This window comes from Palaemon carinicauda, chromosome 5, assembly GCF_036898095.1.
Source record: "Palaemon carinicauda isolate YSFRI2023 chromosome 5, ASM3689809v2, whole genome shotgun sequence".
NCBI lineage: Eukaryota > Metazoa > Arthropoda > Malacostraca > Decapoda > Palaemonidae > Palaemon > Palaemon carinicauda.
The window spans coordinates 49,638,229-49,645,728 of record NC_090729.1 but is presented as its reverse complement, the minus strand read 5'-3'; positions in this window follow the sequence as shown (position 1 = coordinate 49,645,728).

The window sequence follows — 7,500 nt, the reverse complement described above, 5'->3', positions numbered from 1 at the left end:
CTGGTAAATGAGGAAGTGATGCATCTACACCAAAGAGTTGAGATTTAAAGGTAGTCCACCACTTATGCTCCTGGGTTGTACTAAAAAGGGTTTGTTTTATGGTGTGTATTGTATTCCTTTCTAGTTGAAGCCTAAACTCTCTGAGTAAAAAACACAAGCTGTGTATAGTTATTCCAAGTCAAGTCTTATCTGTTACCCTTCAAAGATGATACGCCTTCAGCTTCTCCAAATAAGCACCTCTACATTTATCACTGGACCGTAGTTTGCCCTTCAATCGGTACCTTAGCACACGAGAAGAGATACGTTTATCAATTATGTTGACTAGATTCTCATTCAAAAAGCACAACAGATCATTGCTACTATAAAATTGTGATCAATTCAATCCCAAGTGATCATTTAAAATCCCATTCTAGTTTGCTTGAGATTTTTTTGAAAATCTTACATGAGTATGATACATCAAGGACAGGCTGTTCAGTCTTCAAAACCAATGAAAATCAAGGCATGATCAGAAGTCACAACTGGAGAACCAACCTTAGTTGCTATACCGGCAGTGGATTACGTGTTTACGAGGTCAAAGCGGTTACCAGACCTGTGAGTAGCTTCACTTATGATTTGGTCACATCCTGATTCGGAGGCAAGAGACTAAAGCTCCTAGGCCATGGTGATCAGTAGGAGAAAAAAGTATTGAATCGCTCCCTATGGTGAGCAGTGAAAGGTAACAGTGGTCTTCCTATCATCTTCTGGTTTCTTAGCTATAATGGTAAGAAGATAATCGAAGATAGAATCATCCATGTCTGGATTCCGGTAGATTGATCACAAACAAAAGTTGTAATGCCTAACATAAACTTTATAACCTGAATCTCATGACATCCATATTCATAGTAGGGTTTATGAAAAGCAGGGTATTTAGTCTCAATGTACATCGACATTCCCCTGGCCCTACGGATGGCATCGCGTTTAAAGAATTTTGGCTTGTTAAAACCCGTCAAAAATAACTTACATGAGTGAGTTATATTGGAAACTTAAGGTTCTGAGCGTTTAAAGAGTATCATACTGTCTGGACGAAAATATATAAAAGAATATGCCAGACTATTTGGTATATGTGTAGGTCATAGAAAATAATGAGCCGTAACCAGTGTGGCGAAATTTCTCACCGGTTTATACAAAATAGCCCGATAGACTGGGCTGAATCACAAGGTCTTATGGACAAACTTCACAAAAACCCTCGGGGAAGTAAATAGAATATGGTTATATTTTAACAACTTTTATTACAAAAATAATAATCTAATATGAAAAACATGAAAAATGAACCTTTACTTGATATACAAGAACATGTGCGACCAAAAAAAAACTATGTCCGCATCGGACTCAAGATTTTAGCAAAATTAATTGAAAATTTATAAGGTTATCTCGATAAACCTCTTACCGAGACCTTTAGAGTTACTTTACACAATAACACTGATCCCCTGCACAAGGATCGACAAAATATTTATAGATACAAACTTTACAACAACTCTATCAAGACCTACACGGAAACCGACCTGGGTACAATAGGCGTGGGGAGAGAGAACAATTAGATAGGACTTACTGGTGATTGGGGACGTCGGATTAAAGAGGGCGAGCAAGCCATGCAACCTCCGACGTCACTTTTTTGGCGCGATTTGTCCTGAACCTAAATTTCTAGATTGGATTTTTTTTATCATGTTACAATAGAATGACGTTATTTTTCTTAATCTTAAATTACTAGTAATTGATTTCTTTAGTCTCAGCGCCTCCCCCTACCCGGCGGGTTTCTCTTGTTGGTTCGTAAACATTCTCGTCTTGAACGACATTCATTCAGACCCGCGAGTCCTCTCTTCTCCCTCCAATTTGACGTAGTCGTAGGCGGAGTCAAATGGCGGGAATTTCGATTGATCAGGTCGAAATTCCCAACAACCAGAAAGAGGGATCCAATGTAGTATTGTCTGGCCAGTCAAAGGATCCAATAACTCTCTAGGTGTAGTATCTTAGCGGGTGGCTGGTGCCCTGGTCAACCAACTACCTTACTTTACGTTGGTGAAAGTAGGTGTTTAGAGTGATGGAAATAGGGAGAGAGAGCCTTGTTGCCTAATTGCCTTATTCTATGTTTTGGTTCCCCCAGGTCCCTCAGTGTGAGGCACCTCGTATATCCACTAGAGAGTTGCTAATACATCTTCCAGTGTATTTTGCATCTTCCAGTCTTGGATGGTCTGTGATGCATCTTAGGTATTTATCGAGCTTATTCTTAAACACATCTACGCTCACTCCTGATATGTCTCTTAGATGAGCTGGCAGCTCATTAAATAGTCGCTGCAATATCGATGCTGGTGCGTGGTGGATTAATGTCCCGTGTGCTTGCCTTAGTTTTTCAGGTATAGTTTTTGGCACTATTACTCTACCTCGGCTTGCTCTTTCTGATATTTTTAGCTCCATGATGTTTTCAGTAATTCCTTCTATTTGATTCCATGCTTGTATTATCATGTAGCGTTCTCTTCTCCTTTCTAGACTCTCTATTTGTGCAATATCCATTTGGTAGTGTGGGTACCATATCACATTGCAGTACTCGAGTGTACTACGTACATAAGTTTTGTAAAGCATAATCATGTGTTCAGCGTTTCTTGTTTTAAAGTGTCTGAATAACATTCCAATTTTGGCTTTACATTTAGCCAACTGTGTTGCTATTTGGTCGTTTCATAACATATTCCTATTTAACATTACACCAAGGTCTTTAATTGCTTCCTTGTTTGTGATTGTCTCGTTATTAGGTCCCTTGTATGAATATACTATTCCTTCTGTGTTTCCATAATTTATTGATTCGAATTTATCGGAGTTAAATACCATCCTATTTATCTCCGCCCACTCATATATTTTGTTTAGATCTCTTTGTAGTGAGTTCCTATCTTCATCACAAGTAATTTCTCTATTTATTCTTGTCATCGGTGTAACTTCTCACTACAGATTTTTTTACATCACAGTCTATGTCTGAAATCATAATAACAAACAGCAGTGCAGCTAATACTATACCCTGTGGCATGCCAGATATTACCTGATCTTCATCTAATTTATCGTCATTTGCAACCACCATCTGTTTTCTGTTTTGCAGGAATTCTTTTACTCATTTTCCTATCTTTCCCTTAATATTATGCTTTCTCATTTGTTTTCTGTAATATATTATGGTCTAACTTGTCAAAGGCTTTTGCAAAATCTAGATAGATCACATGTGTGTCTTTTTCATTTATCATATTTTTGTATGTTTTCATAGTGTGCTGTCAGTTGGTTTTGTGTACTTTTTCTGGGCACAAAACCGTGTTGACCTATATTAAACAAATTATTTTTAACCAAAAGATTCATTATTTTCTTTTTTATTACCCTTTCCTACACATTCATAATATGTGATATTAGACTAACAGGTCTATAATTGCTTGCCTCTAGTCTTGATCCACTTTTGAAAATAGGGGTTATATAAGCTAATTTATGTTTAACATATATCTCGCTCATATCTACACTTGGTCTTAGCAATATTGCAAGCGGCTTCTCGATAGTGTGTGCAGTTTCTTTTTAACAGAATCGCTGAACTCCATATGGTCTGGCTGCCGATCCATTTTTAATTTCGTTTATAGCCATGACAGTATCTGCTTCATTAATAGCTATATCCGTTAGATATTCACTATTTCCTTCTCTCATTTCTGTTTCATTGTTCTCATTCGCAGCTCTTGGCGTGAACTCACTCTTATATTTTTCTGCTAATATGTTGCATATTTCCTCTTTTATTATTTGTTAACCGTCCTTCAATTGTTAGAGGGCCTAATTCTTATCCCTCTTTATTCATCTTTTTTTGCATAGGAGTAAAGTACTTTTTTTTTTTTTTTTTTTTTTTTTTTTTTTATTTGGGGGGGGGGAAATGTTTTATCTTCTAAGTCCCTTTTTTCATTTTCTTTAGAATGTATAATCTTTTGTTTTGCATTTTCTATCTTATATTCTATTTCCATCATTTTCCACACATTTTTTTCTTTTGCATGATTTATCTTCTACTTTCTAATTTTCTGAAATAAGATCCTTCTGTCTCTTGGTATGCATGTCTGTTATTTATTGTTTTTTTTTTTTCGGTACATATTTTTCAACAATTTTCTCCAGTATTTTGTACAGTATGTCTGTATTTATCTGTATATTATCACTTACGAATACATTTTTCCATTCTTTGTTCAGATCTTCATTTATTTTTTTACCATTTTATATTCCTATTATAAAAATTATATTTTCCATATCCTTCCCAACATTTTGCCCTTTAATTATCTATGCGATGACTTGCTTTGGAACGGAGAGAGAGAGAGAGAGAGAGAGAGAGAGAGAGAGAGAGAGAGAGAGAGAGAGAGAGAGAGAGAGAGAGAGAGAGAGAGAGAGTTTATACTCGACGTACTGCTTTTTCACTGTGTCACTCGTGTTGTTTTAGTTATTTATCTTGTGGTCACTGATAATTAAGTAAGAATTTGTTTGTTCTCCCATCAGTTTTGCATCGTATTCCCCTACTTCTCTCTCTCTCTCTCTCTCTCTCTCTCTCTCTCTCTCTCTCTCTCTCTCTCTCAAAATATTTACACAATCTATAACTCAAACTGGTTGAGAATAGAGTAAACTTTGTGAGGTAATTCTGCTTTGATGACTCCATTCAATAAACATTTTGTTACTTTGTACTATTGCTCCATCAGTATTCGCTCCATGCTAAGGAAAGAGTAAGGATTTCTTTCATTTGGGTATTGGTAGGAAGAGTTCCCATGTTAAATATTCTATTTTGTTTATTACCCCCGCCAAGGAGGTACTGCAATCAATTGAGTTTATTTATTTGTGTCCGTGGAAATTTGCTATGGAGAGGATTACATCAAAATTACCTGGTAGATTGTGATGAAAATTTTACCAAAGATAGAAAATAGGACATGGATTACCCCATTAAATTTTGGAACTGATTTGCATCCGGATCCGGATTTGTATTTTCCGTGTGTCTGTGGACATTATTGTGTCAAAACTACTTGATGGATTTTGGCAGAATTCTCACCAAAGTAGATTTTAGTTTGCGGATGACTCCACTAAATTTTTCGAGATTATCTGTATCTGGATCCAGATTCTACATCAAATTTGCATTTTTCTCCATTTCAAAGATAAGGTCAAAACAAACTTTCCACCACCAATAGATCTTAGGTCATGGACGAACCCATTAACTTTGAAGATGATCAAGTTCCGGATCCAGATTCTGGTTTATTCATTTATCTATTTATTTGTCTGTTATGTGGACAGGATGACGACAGAAATACTAAACAGATTTTGACGAAATTTTCACCATATTTAGAATGACCAATTTGAATTTTGAGGATGGTCAGGATCTGGTCCGGATTCTAGATTTGGATATGAAATTTTTTCCCCATTTTGAAGAGAACATAAAAAAAAAAAATAAATAAAAAAAAAAATAAAAATAAAAACTATTTTGACAATATTTCCAACAATGATAGATATAAGGTCATGGGTGACTTCCTTAACCTTTGGTGGTTGTCAAAACCTCTTAATGCTCTTGGTTGATTTTAGTTTATGTTTTCCTTTTAGCGCTTACTAGAATTTTGAGATATAAAGAAATTATATGTTAGTGATGAAGGTTGAAATGTATGATAATGAATAATCTTGATTTCTATAATTCATCTATTGCTTGATTAACCCTGCGTTGGTTAACTTCCAAAGCGGGTACGCCATTACCACTGTGGTACCATAAATAAAACCTCAACTTTCGGACTACATAACTTCCTTATTAATAAATATATTCCAAATCCTTAAGTTTCTTATTTAACCATTTTTATTCCTCAATATTATGTTAGGAGTAAAGTAAAAACGAATCATTTTAGATATTTAATTTGGAAAATTTAGAAAAATAAGTATATAAAAGTATAAATATATAGAAAATAATCTGTAGAAAATATTTACATTATACATAAGAAACTTTGGCAAACTGCATAATAAAGTTAAATGGCATGGCAGCATTCATGCTAATTTTCAAGGTCCTAGGCCGAAAAACTCCAAAACTGTGACAGGGGTGAAAAAGGGCACTGGCTTGGCACTCGATGAAGGCACTGGGGTGGCACTCGTTGAAGGCACTGGCGTGGCAATTGTTGAAGGCACTGTGGTAGCACTTGTAAAAGTCACCGGGGTGGCACTCAAAAACGCTAGTGGCAATGATTGATGGCATACTGGTGGAAATGGGGGCCTTCCCTGATGGGCTGAAGATCATTGGAGGGTCATCTACATCGTTGTCGTCATCATCGTCGCATGGTACAGACATCTTACCCTTCTCCATAGGGAATTGTATCCTCTTCTTGCTTTGAAAATGAGAAGAAAGGTGAAATGGAGGCTCGCTTTCTGAAGAGGTGCTAGATGGGGTCGAATAGGAGAGTGCTGAGTGGGAAAAATGGCTTACACTTCCCTGGTCGATTGTGTCCACCTGGGGCACATCACCATATATCTGATAAAAACACGTGTCATCAGCACACTTAATATTATCAAAAATAAAAAGAGATTCCAAACTCTCTTCGAGTATTTCCTCAGAAGGGATTTTCATCTGCATTTTGCCAAACTGGAAAGTTGGATTTTTTTTTTTTTTTTTTTTTTTTTTTTTTTTTTTTTTTTCTTTTTTTTTTTTTTTTCCCCTATATACTTGAACATCCAGCAGCCTAGCACAAGGATGGCAACATCACTATATAGCGACACTATTCGCCAATGTTCAGTGAAAATCTCTTTGACTTTCATTAGTACCACTCTGAGATATTTAGCGAAATGTAAAAGTATACGAAATTGAAATTTCAATACAGTTTAGTAGTGTGGTACCAAAATTGAGACCCCCCCAAAAAATTTTAAGAGCTACATCTCTGCGAGTATCTGAAGCTCCGACTTGTACATCCTATCCCGGTTGTCTCATAACAAAGTCTAATGCGGCGCACCTTAACCCTTTTACCCACAAAGGACGTACTGGTACGTTTCACAAAAGCCATCCCTTTACCCCCATGGACGTACCGGTACATCCTTGCAAAAAAAATGCTATAAAAAATATTTTTTTCATATTTTTGATAATTTTTTGAGAAGATTCAGGCATTTTCCAAGAGAATGAGACCAACCTGACCTCTCTATGACAAGAATTAAGGCTGTTAGAGCAATTAAAAAAAAATAAACCAAAATGTGCTGGGAAAAAACTAACCCCCTGGGGGTTAAGGGTTGGAAATTTCCAAAGAGCCTGGGGGTAAAAGGGTTAAGAACGATAATACAGACAAAGCAACAAGCTGAAACCTGGGAAAAACTGCTTTGCGCTTGCGCCTGGTTCCAAATTTGGGGCCTGTTAACTTATCCAGGGTTAATATTCTCTTAAGATTAGAAGCTCATTAAACCATTAATCTATTGGTTTAGGATGACATTGATGACGTTGAATTTTTTTTTTTTTTTTTTTTTTTTTTTTTT